Raw genomic sequence first — 12,017 nt, 5'->3', positions numbered from 1 at the left:
CTAAGTGTGTAGCTTGACATTGTCATGAAATCAAGGCATGCCACCACACGGATCAAAACACAAAACCTTCTAGACCCTTCAAGCCTGCTGGGTGCTCCCTTCCTTAGTGACGTTAAACAAACAACCATCACTGACCATGTCTCCTAGTTCTGCAGTTTCCCTTGGGCTCCTGGAGCACCAGTCACCTAAGGCCGGATGAAGTCGTTGGAGGTGGGCGGGGAGAGGTCAGAGGTGGCCGCGGTTACACCTGGCAGTTGGAGCTGGCTGCTGGCAGGCAGCCTCTGTTCTCCTCCCTCCTCCTATAAGATATACCTTTGTCCTTCCATGGCCAGGCAGGGTGTCACGGCAATCAGGGCCAGACAAGGCAGGTCCTCCTGAAGCTTCCCCTCTGTTAGTCACTTTCAAAACAAGTCTCAAGGCCAGTGGCGCTATGGAGAGTGGAGCCTAAACCCTGGGCCTGTGGTCATATTTAGACTGCACAGCATTGGGTGTTGTGCCTGCTTCATAGAGTGAGCTTTGTGGAATGGGCCCTTAAGGATGGTCACTATTGTGTTAGGCTTCTTTTGGTAAACATTCTGTTGGTAAGGGTATCCATTTTGTTGGATAGAGTTACAGATCATCTGTTCACCTTGTGTGACATTCCATTGTGTGGCTATACCAATTTATCCATTCTACCATTTGGAGAGTTTCTTTAGCAGGGGCATTATGAATTGCAGGGCTGTGAACATTCTAGTATGTCTCTTTGGGTGAACATGGGCATACATTTCTGTGGACGTGGAATTGCTGAGTTGTTGATAGGCCACAGAGCAGATGACACGGGTTCTCTTGTTCTCTGGAAATGGAGTATTGCTAGGAAAACTTTCGTGAACAGAAATGATTTAAGGAAATGAAACAATGACCGTTTATCTACATGAAAAATATCTTGAGCATTCCCAAGCCCAAAAATCCCTTCCAAATCATACCGCATAGCACATCAAACAAAGCAATACTGACATACAGTAAAAGCAGGAATGAAACGTCACCACCACAGCCTTCATAGAGCAGTTCTGGGAAGGAGCTTGGTGGGTCTGCTCTCACTGTTGGGGGTTCAGGCTGCCACTGGAGCAGTTGCTGCAAAGGCAGTATTTGTGCTCTTTGGCTTGTCGTGAAAGCAAATAATCCTTTTCAGATGTCTTTTGGGTAGTGAAAGTCAGTCCTCATATAGGTCTCTTATAGAAGTGAGGAAGTACAACTTTGAAAAGGCATGGGTACCTGTACTTACTAACTGTCCTCGGAGCTGGGATCCAGTGTATGCCCCACCAGCAGTGTTGGGGCAGGGGTGGGGCTAAATGACTTTGGAGGGCAGTGAGGATTTTCTTTATTTTTTTTCAAAGACTTTATTTATTTGTGCATACATATACTGGGGTGCAGGCCAGAGGTACAAGGAGTGAGAGGATTCTCCAGAGAGAGTGGGGAGCAGAACAGGCAGATTGACTGAAATACACTGCTGAGGGGAGCAGTGAGTGGGACAGGAGAGGTCTGCTGTGCCATGTGGGTCAGCTCCCTGGCTGCAGAGAGCTCCATAGTGCTGCACCTCAACCCCTTGCACCAGGGAAGCTCAGCAGGGAGCGTTTTAAAAAGACCCCCACAACTGAAGATGAGCAGTGCAGAAGAGTATCTTGATTGGGAGATTTCTCTGATCCTGGGGCTCCAGATAAGGCCCCTCTCTGTTCTCCCAACACCTCAGGCCTCCAGGCTGCAGCAAGTAGCACCCCTGGACCAGGTGGCCCTGTTCTGCAGGGGCTCTCTCCTGCCCTCCTTTTCCCACTGCCCCCTCTCCTTTACCAGAAGCTGCTTCATGACTGGCTTGGTCCCCCAACAGTCAGGGAAGCTGGGGGGACTGCCGCTGCAGCCCCAGGTGAGCTCCGGGCAGTGGGCAAGCCCAGGAGATTCCAGCTCCGCTTCTGACCTGGCCCCTCTGCTCTGAGATCAGGGCGGGAAATCCGTTTCTTATCAAGTGCCTTTCCTTTGACCAACCTGAACCCTGTGCTCTAGAATCTAACAGGAAAGAGCCTCTTGGAGATCTCAGTAGACATCTTCACTTCAAGCACATGTCAGCTGGCCAATAGCGGCTTGTTCACGGAACGCTTTCACTGCTCCGTCCATCCATCTGTCCGTCCGTCCGTCTCTGTGGCCTTCCTAGAGGATAGGGAGATAAGGTAGATCACATCTTCATGTCCAGGAGCTCCACCCAGGGAAGACAGCAGCCTCCAGAGGAGGAGACATGGTCAGCTGGACCCAAAGCCTGATGAAGGAATGAACAAAAGGAGGGCAGCTCCGAGAGGCTCTGCTGAGGCCTCTGAGTGGCGTCTCGCAGGACAGTGGAACTCTGAAGGACAGAGTTGGGGGAAAGCACCTGGCATGTCCCAAGGCCCAGGGGCAGGGGGCTAGGCTGAGTACAGCATGGGGAGTGGGGGGACATGCCTCATGGCTCTTGCTGTGGGCTGGCCTGTGGAAGGGCTGACCTCAGTCAGGGGCCGGCTCTGTTGCCTCAAATGTGAAGTCCAGGAAATGGGACTTTATTGGCAGGTAGAGAGTAGCATTTGGTATCTAGGATGGCTGGGGCCGGCTGGGCCTCCCGGCAAGGCCTGGAGGTGGGTGAAGTGGACAGGGGCTGCCTGCAGGATCAGACTTGGGCTCACTGTGCTCTCTGCTGTCTCCCACAGGACGTGCAGCGACTGCACTAGGCCGAGTCAGACTGCTGGGCCGCCGCCTCCTTCCCACAACAGCTTTAAGTCCTGGTCGTCGGTGGAGACCTTAGCAGGTAAGCAAGATGGCTGGTGCTGCATGTGTGCAGGGGTGGGGCTGGCTGAGGTGGCTGCTGCTACTTCAGGGCCTGGAGAGCACGTTGCCAGGCCTCCTTCTCTGAGCAGGAGCTAGACAGGGCCAAGCCCTGTCCTGGAATCCCAGTTTGGCTTTATTCTGTCACCAGCCCCCAGTGCAGCCTTGGGTAGTCCTGCTTTGACCACTGAAAGCCCAGCTTCCTCAACTAAAATGCGAGAGTAGTGAAAGCATCCTCTATGCTCTTAGCACTTAGCGGCACCCAAGCACAGGCTCAGCACTTTTCACAACAAGCCTGTGAGAACTCTGTTCTCACCCCCATTGTACAGATGAGGAAACTGAGGCATGGTCAGAATATACCTTGCCCAAGGTCACACACCTGACTGAGCCCCATGGGGTTCAGTTCCAGTTCTGTGTGGCTTTGGTGCACCAACCCCTCACACTGGTCTTGCCCAGCTCTACTGACCTTTCTTGTGGGTGGAGATCAAAGCAGTCACAGACATCCCTAGAGGGCTGGACCCTGTCCCAACTCAAGGGAGAGGGAGGAAGCTTGTATGAGGTGACCGTGGCCGCTGGTTGTCCGGAGTCGTGACTCACTTGTGGGTATGATGTGACATGAGGTGGCACTCGGGGTCCCTTCTAGAGGAACTGGTTTGAAGCCTTCCCTCTGCCTCCCAAATTCAATTTCCTAAGCTTGCATTAAGCACCTACTGTATGCCAAGCCTGGGACTACAGAGGCACTGGCCTCGCCCCATTCTGTGTGCTGGATACAGAATCAGGGAGGCCACAGCAGATGTGGCCAAGTCCTATAACTTGGGGTCAAAGGATTCAGAGACTAAAAGGGAGCCCTCCTGGGGAGGTGACCAAAAGTGAGTAACATTGTGGGCAGCCAGGAGTTGTGGGATGACTGTAGAGACGGGCAATGTGAGACACCAGGTTGGCAAGGGGGTAGGAGATTTTAAAGGGGCTCAAATATAAGACTGGGACATTAGATCCCCACACCAGTGGAGGGTCAAGGGAGGTTTAAGTCAGGACTGGCGAAATGGGATGCTGGTTAGAAACAGGGAGATAGATGAGTGAGGAGTGCCAGGGGCCCAGTGAGAGGGCAGAGGCCAAGGCTAGGGCCGAGTGATAGGCACAGACATGGGGTGAGAATCCCAGGAGGCTGAGGCAGGGAAGTTGCAAGATTTGCTGTTGGCTGGTGGTGAGTAGGCATGAGGGTAGTCAAGCTGCTGTGATGTGAGGTGGGGGTTGATGGAATTTGGAGTGAGTATGCAGTCTAAAGTCCAGGACAGCTTCCTGGGGAAATAGTCATCACCCACCCCCCAGCTCCTCACCAGGGCTGGTGAGGATCAGTGCACAGTGCCATGAACAACTCCTGGCACTCTGGCATCAACACATCAGAACTATTGTTCCCATGAGGAGAGAAGGTTATGGAGTTAAGGGCACTGAGCATTACATGCTGTGTCTGTGGGCCCCTGAGCCTGCCACTCACCCCCTGGGACTCTGTCTCAACTTCTTGGGGTCAGGCTGTCCTTTGACATGTGTACAACTAGCCTGGGGGTTCTGTGTCATCCCTACTCACCCTATCAGCACTTACCCTGTGGGCTCCTACAAAGACAAGGTCCAGGACCAGCCCTCGAGTGCCAGGCAGATGACTTGCCTCGATCCCCAAGAGCCATGCCAGGGAGGTCCTGACGCTCAGTAGTTTCCAGATGAGGAAACTGAGACACAGAGTAGGTGAGGTTCTCAAAGACTCTTGTTCCTGCCTGTTAAAGGGGGGCTTCACACCAAGCCATCAGATGCCAGAGTTTATGCTCTTTTCTCCAGGGAAATCCACTCAAGACCAGGTCGGTTTATGCCCACTTTTTGTAGGTGAGGAAACTGAGGGCGCCCCACAGCTAGGAAGTGGGAGCTGTACCCCCAGAGTCAAAAAATCCTTCTTCCCAGTGGGGCCTGTCCAAGTTGAAAGGGGATCCCCAGGACTCTCCTGGCTCCTGGGCTTTTAGCCTGACATAGTATTCCCTGGCCAACAAAATAAAATAAAATAAAGAGCATCCTTTTCCTTGCCAGTAAGAAGGTGGATTGTTCTCTGAGGCCTACTATCTGGGCATGATCTTGTAACTTCTCTCCAAGACCCCTTTGTAAAATTTCCTTTGGAAACATGGTGGGCTGGGAGTTCCAGGGTGCCCTGGCCTGGGGGGAGGCAGGTACTACTTGTACACCTGGTAGCAGCCTCTTCAGTAGTGTCAGGGTGTGGAACCATGCACTTGGTTGAGGAGATCAGTCCACATATGGGAAGGAAATCTGAGAAGGATTCCCAGGTGACAAGCAAGTTGATGGGAAAGGAAAAGAAAGACCAAGGGGAGAGCCCAGCTTTGCTAAAACTGCAGAGAATGTAAGTTTGTCCACTGGCCCTCCCCCTCGCCCCCCCTTGCCCCAAAGAGTGCTCGTCAGAATCCTCTAGAACCAGAATCCTCTAGAACCAGGATCAGCTATGCAATGGTGGGATCTGGTGCAAAATGGCCATTCAGGGCCCACTGTTCCCAGATAATGTGAGTTTTCAAGGTGATGCAGCTTCCAAACCCGGTCCCCCTGCCTCTGCCCAGGAAGCCAGCCTGCTGCAGAGCAGAGGAGCTTCTGTGAGCTACCGTGCAAAGAACTAAGTCCGCGTGCAGACTCACCAGCTACCTGCCAGTGACCTTGGGCGAGTTCTCCCACTTAGTAAGGCTCATCCACCCAGGGGAAAGATGTCACCCTCCCTCAGCAGTGCCTGCCTTGAGCTTGTCCTCAGCAGTCACAGGACAATGGCTTCCTTTAGGGTGGGCTTGCCGCCCATCGGGCAGTGGTGTTTGAGGATTTCCTGACCTTTGTCAGCCTGGTTTTTCCAAGTCCACCAGTACAGAGGTGGAGCAGGCAGGGAAGTGGGAGGTGGGGGCTGGGGGAGTGAGAAAAGAGGGCCAAGGGCCTGCTCTTTGTTGTCTTTGCAAAGTCTTCTGCCTGACGACCCCATGCTCACCATCCGTGCATGGCAGACTCACTCCTGTAGGTCAGATGCCCAACCCACCCTCACGACCGTTGCCCTGTGACCCCTCTAGTAACAATGACCTCCTGCACCCTTGAGCTCTCTGTCGTGCACAAGGCTCTTTCACACCCAGCCAGACCACGGAGTCAGCCCTTAAAGGTCCTATTTCCCTTTGGGGAAACAGAGGCTCAGAAGTGCAGCCCTCACCCAAATTCTGGACTGGGGTGGTACCCACATCAGGCAGGGGTGCAGACAGTGGCAACAGGAGGTGGCACCTGGCACTGTTCTGGCTCAGCCTCACATTTCGGCATTTTGGAAGACTGGCGTTTCCCTCTGGTAAAGAGCTCCAGAAGTGCCAGGCTTGCTGAAAGGGCCCTGTGTGGCCGGAGGTCTGGCCAGCTGGAGCAGACATGCCCTCGGCCCAGCTCCTCCCTCTGGTGACTTGGCCCAGTACCCACTGCCAGGCGGACTGGAGCCAGGGGCTTGTGGCTCTGAGGCTCGGGTAAGTCCCACATCAGGCAGAAGTGAGAAGGCCCCAGCTGGTCTGAGCATGTGGTCTGCAGCCCACAGGGACTGATATGATGAGAGGGTGTCTCATCAGAGGCGGGACAAGCTGTCCCGTGTGGCTGATGCTTTATAAAAGGCACTCAGAATACCTTTGGTGAATGAATACACAGGGCACAGATGTGAGAAGGGGTGTAGACTCTGGGAGGCTTCAGGATGTTCCAGCCACTGCTCCTCTTTGTGACTTCAGACTAGTGGCTTAACCTCTCTGGGTCTCGTTTCCTCTCCGGTGAAGCAGGGATAATAATAGAATCTATTTGCTGAGGTGGGAGGAATTCCATGAGCTGAGCCATATAGGACTGCAGGTCCTTGACTAGTGTCATACCCTAAAACATTGTTTCATTATACGGCCAATGAGAAAAAGAATCCCAGTGGGCTTGGAGCCAAAGGACCTTTCTTGAGGACCTGCTTCCATTATAAGCCATCTCCCTTAAAGCTGCAGTTCCAGGAGCCTACGGGTGAGGTTAAGTGAGGATTTGGCTTTCCACCCCTGTCCATAGTGCCTGAACCATGGTAGGTGAGCAGACAGGGGTAAGTGATGGGGCTGACCCTGAAGGCCTTGGGCACCCAAGGGAGTGACATGGTTGGATTGTCCCTTGAGAAAGGATGTAGCATGACAGCATGGATGGGGGTTGGGCTGGATTTAGGTTTTATATGAGGTGATCACAGCAGCTGTAGGTCCAGCTCTGGACAGGGACTGGGGGTGATGGCCACTCTCTCTGGCTAGCCCCTCTAGCCCCTGGTGAGCGGCCGCCTGCCATCAGAATGCACACCCTCAGCTGTCAGTTAGCAGATTTCCAGCATTACAAGGCACAGGGCAGACTTGGGACTAGTTACAAGAACTTGAATACCAAGCCCAGCTCACAGCAGGCCTGGCCTTGGCCACACAGAGCTGGGATTCCAGGGTCCCCATGTGGCGTGCCTATCAGTCATCAGCACCAGCTGAGAATGCACACACCTCCCTCTCCCTGCCTGGAATTTGTGGCCTGCAGCCTAGCCCCTCGGCCCCAGCCTCTGCAGCGTGCCCTGGTCTACCACCCCTACCCTAGCCTGGAACCGGATATAATCTACAGCCCAGTGGGCAAGGTGGGATGCCCCCGGCCCAGCAGGTTAGGACTCAAGCTGCAGTCCCGCTGAAGACTTGCCAGGTGACCTTGGGTAAGTCACTGCCCCTTTCTGAGCAATTGTTCATTGGTCGGTAAAACCAGACGGCTATTACAGGTCAGGGACCACAATACAGTCTCCTCAAGGGGCTCAGCAACCCCAGGAAAACTAGGATTGTCCCAAACTGTGAGGGAGGAAACCTAGCACAGAGTGACACTTACCTAGGGTCACAGACCCTAGGGGACTTGGCCCGTTTTATCTGACACCATAATCTGTGCTTTCCCGCTATGTCAAACTGTCTCCAGTAGGTACTTTTGTGTTCACGACTCCATCAGTCAGTGATAGGTTCCACACTAGGTACAGTGCACCCCAGTCCAGAATTTGGGTGAGGGTTGCACTCACCCCAAAGGGGTGAGTGAGCCTCTGTTTCCCCAAAGGGGAATAAAGACCTTTAAAGGCTGGTTCCATGACCTGATGGCATGTGAAAGAGCCCTGTGCACGACAAGAGAGCTCAAGGGTGCAAGAGGTCATTGTTACTAGAGGGGTCACAGGGCAAAGGTCGTGAGGGTGGGTTGAGCATCTGACCAGTGCTAGGCACTGGCATTTGGAAGTAAGTCTGCACTGAGGAGCTGGGTGAGCACAGGTAGGCCCAGGCAGACAGCATGGAGCCTACTTACAGGGGCTCCTGGTGGGTAGTGAATGCAGTAAGGGTTGGAAGGAGCAGCTTCCCCTGCTACGGGAGGAGGCAGGCAGGGGAGACGGCTGAAGGGGGGCTGGATTCCTGTAGAGGTATAGAAGAATAGGGTCCTCCCAATGTTGGCCCAGCTCGGTGGGTGGTCAAGGTGCCCAGCTGGAAAGTATTCATTCCTCCGCAGCTGGAGGCAGGTGCTGAGGCAGCTCCCAAGGGCCTGGAAGGCTGACTACAGAGTGTGACCTGGATTCTTCGGAGAGTGGGAAGCCAAGAGAGTGGGGGCCAGGAGGACTGGGCTGGCCTTGACCTGCAAGGTGAGGTGCTCACCCAGAGAGAGGAGCAGGGCTGGGGGCTTGGGGCGTGTCCACTCCAGACGGCCAGACCTCGGGGCGCACCAGTCCCTCGTCAGCAGCCCAGCAGCTCTGCAGCTCCCCTGGGCGAGGACTAGTGCCCTTCACCAGGGGAAACCAGTTTTCCCAAATGCTGAAATGTGAAACTGCCCTCTGTTGCCACTGTCTGCACCCTGCCTGGTGTGGGCCTGACCTCAGCCCAGGGGTTGGAAAGGAGGGGTTGGACAAACCTGTTCAGTGACATGGGGCAACAGACGGCCCAGAGACCAGCCCAGATCACATTGCACCCCGTGGCAGGTGCAGAGGCTGGTAAGCCAGGCAGGAGGCATCCTTCCCCCTGAGAGGTGGGTCTGGGTCTCCCCAGCTTCCCAGACTCCTTTGGGAATCTCGCCAATCGCGTGTGATCACTTTGTAGGTGTGGGGGCTACATGTGGCCCCAAGGATGTCTGACCACAGCCAGCAGCAGGGCTCTCCACGGCTGAGCTAGGATTTGGTAGACACTCTGGGAAGGATTCCTTGGGTGTTACTCACTGGGTGATTCTCCCTCCCACTGATGTTTGCTCACCTGGATCTCACAGAGCTCCATCTGGTCCACAGCCACACGCTGAGGGTGAGGACAGTCACACCCATGCCCTGTGTCCCAGGTCCAAAGCCTTGGTGACTTGCAGGAGAGGACAGACACTGGGTGGGGCCGCAAAGGCGGCATCTTTATTTGAATCAGCAGCCACCTTTGCACCTCTGCCTGGGGGAGAGGGGCCTTCAAAATTATTTGACCCAGCCCCTCGTAGTAAAGATGGGAACACTGACACTCAGCTCCAGGAGAATACACCAACGGTGGCCTAGAATGGCATTCCAGGCTTCCAGCCAGGCTCACTGCCATCTTAAACTGCTTTGGATGTATGGCAGGTGCTGATGCTGGTTCGTGGAAAGGCAAGGGTGGGGTGGGTGCAGAGTGGAGAACTGAGGAAGTTCTGGGGGTCCCTGGGGATCAGCCTAGAACTGGGACTGAGAGGTGCATGGGCCATCCTCCAACCTGACTGCTAAGCCTCATTTGTGTTCTGCCTCCTGTGATCCACCTCCTGCTGAGGCTGGCTACCATTAGCACTTCCCCCTCTGTTTACCCAGAGAGCCAGTGAGGCCTAGAAATTGCAGGCTCAGAGGCCAAGGGCAGAGAGAATGCTCCAGAGTCAGTGCCCAGTTTGAAAGCTGACCAGATACAAGAGCGGGGAGGAAGGGAAGTAGAATCAGGAAAGCTGGAGCCACCCATGTCCCTGGTTAGTCCCCTCCTCTGAACTCTGCACGCCAGGGTGCTCAGCTGCCGGCTGGATGAGAGTCAGCGCCTGCAGTACCCAGAACAAGTGTTGAGGGCTCCCAGGGACTCGAGGGTCAGGGAGGACTTCCTGGAGGAGGAGGAGTTCTAGCTGGGCCCTGAAGAATGACCATGGCTGTGAAGGAAGCAGCAGAGGCAAGCACCCTGGCGGGGTGGTGGGGAGAGCAGATCAGTGGGTGGAGGGCCCAGAGAAGTAAATGAGGTTGGAGGTGCCCCCTGGAGGCCAGATGACAGAGGAGGAAGTTTGTACTTTGCTTCCAACTTACTAAATGTCTCGAGCTGGTCACTGCCCCACCTCTGTGCCTCAATTCCCTCAGTGTTCCAGGCACCTGAGAGCCCCATCTGGCAGTGCCTCAGTGGAAGGTCTCTTTGGGCAGGGTGTGAGCAGATGCCAGAATCCTGGATTCCCCCTTCTGTCTAGGTGCTGGTGGGCAGCTGGGACTGCTCCTAGACGCAGGGCTCCTCTCTGGCTGGGGAGAAATGGTTGCTGATTCCTGGGGTTTGCCAGGAATCTCCTCCAGTCTGAGAGGATGGGGAATTAGGCCCTTGGGGCAGATTCCATTTAGGTTATGGGTTGGACCCCCAGAGTAGACTCCAGAGCTAAAAGGTTTTTTGGCGGGTCAGGAGTTGTCAGGTGGGCTTCCCCTCTCCTTCCCATGAACAGCTCTTCATTTGGAGGGGAGGGTGTGGCACTCCCCAAGTCTATGACCAGTTCAGGGACTGACAGACAGGGCCAGGCCTGTGGTCTCCCGGTCTACAGGCTGTGGGTGACTGGCACCCTCTGAGAGTGGCTCCTCCCTGAGATCTGAACTCGGTCCAGGTTGCTGGCCACACCTCTGCTGACCCACGGCAGCCTCTCACTCTCGCCTGTCAGCCCAGCGGCAGCCATGGCCTCTTGGACTCCCAGTACCTGGGATTGCGCAAATCCCCCCAGCAGTTTGCAAAGCGGCCAGCTCGGGCTTCGTCAGCTCCAGGCTGGCGTGTGCTCCCGCTCTGGAGGCCCAGAATTCTCTTCTGGAATAACAGAGCAACCAGTTCATGCAGGAAGGGCATACTGTCCTCGTGGCAAAACCCCGTCACGACCCGACTGCTGTCACCTTCATGTCAGGTGGGCTCGGCAGGGGCCCATTTCCCTGAAGAGGACATTAGAGTCAGAGAAGAGATGGCACAAGACTTGGCCAGGGTCACACAGGCAAGGCAGGAATTAAACCCCGGATTCTAGGCCCTGGTCGGTTTCCTTTAGGAATCCAGCCTGTGTTTCCTGTTTATAGGCAGATGGGCTGGGGAGAAGAGGTGGAGGGAGACAGAGTCACTGTCTCTGCCCTTGGTTCCTGCTACTTTAATTAGCTGGGTCCGGTGGTGGTGCTGACATTTACCTGGTGGGGAGGAGGATCTCCTCCCTCTTGAATTAAGATGCTAAAAATAACTGGGCCCGGCTTCCCAGGCCCCTGCCCAGCCAGTGCCTGTCTCCCTGCCTGCCCGCCCGCCCGCCTAGGCGACCTTTTTCCTGAGTGCTGGAAGCTGATTGCTCTGTCAGCCTGCACCTCCTTGTGCTAAGGGCTTCCCAGGGGCTGAGACGGGGATTGCACTACATGCTCAGACCCAACATGCATGAGGGGGGTCTCTGCACGGCTTACCTACTCCCCAAGCAGAGGGATGATGGACCCCCACCTGAGCTCTGGCTTCCCCACCCTCTTCCTTCTGGGGTAATACCTGCCAGCCTGGCCACCCTACCTTGGGGTCTTGGGCCCTTCCTTGAACCACGGGGGGTTCTCATGAATTACCAGACTCGGATGGGTAAGATGCCCTTCCTGCGTAGTTATGGAGGGCTCACCTCAAACCCCGTACCGCTCCTATAGTGTGCCACCCAACAGGGACACAGGAAGCATGGCCTCTCCTGCCTTCAGGCTGCTTGGCACATAGTTGGGCACAGTTAAGTCCAGCTGTGCACTTACCTCACTTCTGAGCTCCTCTGTTCTCATCTCCAAAATGGACATCATAACTGAGTATTTTTGCAAGAATGAAATGAGGTGAGTGCCAACGGAGAGGGAGATGAGCCCCAAGGCCACTAGGAAACACCCCCGGGGGCTTTTCTTTCTCTTTTGGGCAAACAGACTGAAACCTTGTACATTC

The 12,017-nt window shown here is 55.0% G+C and overlaps 1 protein-coding gene across 4 annotated transcripts in view; it reads left to right on the top strand.

The window, feature by feature from the left end:
- The window catches only part of ZMIZ1 (zinc finger, MIZ-type containing 1), a 220,496-nt gene that overhangs the window by 43,431 nt on the left and 165,048 nt on the right, over positions 1–12,017 (top strand). For all 4 annotated transcript variants that reach the window (XM_004680707.2, XM_012723707.1, XM_012723705.1 and 1 more), the window contains exon 2: positions 2,706–2,803. The gene's annotated coding sequence lies outside the window, so the exon portion shown is untranslated. The remainder of the gene's footprint in view (positions 1–2,705; positions 2,804–12,017) is intronic.

This window comes from Condylura cristata, unplaced genomic scaffold, assembly GCF_000260355.1.
Source record: "Condylura cristata isolate star-nosed mole 26May11 unplaced genomic scaffold, ConCri1.0 scaffold00011, whole genome shotgun sequence".
NCBI lineage: Eukaryota > Metazoa > Chordata > Mammalia > Eulipotyphla > Talpidae > Condylura > Condylura cristata.
The sequence above is the reverse complement of the archived record's forward strand: the minus strand, read 5'-3'. Positions and strand labels throughout refer to the sequence as shown.